This window comes from Centrocercus urophasianus, unplaced genomic scaffold (assembly GCF_019232065.1).
Source record: "Centrocercus urophasianus isolate 14NV4802_14NV808 unplaced genomic scaffold, USGS_Curo_1.0 seq_928, whole genome shotgun sequence".
Taxonomy (NCBI): domain Eukaryota; kingdom Metazoa; phylum Chordata; class Aves; order Galliformes; family Phasianidae; genus Centrocercus; species Centrocercus urophasianus.
In genome coordinates, this window is record NW_024885564.1 from 57,605 (window position 1) to 58,325 (window position 721).

Genomic DNA, 721 nt, shown 5'->3' on the forward strand with positions numbered 1-721 from the left:
GGACGGGCCCGAGTTCGAATCCCGGCGAGGGACGGGCCCGAGTTCGAGTTCGAATCCCGCTTCCCTACCTGCGGGGGCCTCGAGAAATCCGCCGCATCCCAGAGCCGTCTCCTCGCGTCCTCCGCCCGGCTGACGGACACTCCCTTCAGCTTAGTGACGACCGAGACGTGGGGAGCGGCATCGGTGTCCTGGTAACCCCTCCGCACTACTAACACCCACCTGCAGACGGGCGGAGCGATGAGCCCGGCTCGGAGCCGCAGGACAAAGCAGCGCTGCGGCTCGGTCCTACCCCAGCACGTAGCCCAGCACGGCGAGCTGCAGCAGGCGGTGCAGCAGCCCCACGCGCCGGTTCCTCGTCAACGCGAACTTCTCGGTCTTGTAATCCAGCAGCTCCCCGCACAGCGCTGCGCCTCCGCCGCCCGACGTCGCCATGGCAACGGCGCGGGGTCCAGAGATGGCGGAGGACGGGAGCTCCGCGTTCCGCCCTTCTCCCTCGCATCGGGAGCACAGCTCGTACCTGGCGGCGTGCCGGGCCTGCGGCGTCTGCCCGGCCTCCTGTCTGCTGCCCGATCCGCCCGGCCCTGCGCTCCTCCTGCGGCACCGCGGGGTGGGCTCTCGGGTGAGGGCAGCTCTCCTGTCCTCATCATTCCCCATCCCTGCTATTTCCCCCTCGCATTATCCTCCTTCTCTTTACCCTCTCGCATCCCCAGTATGCCTCTCA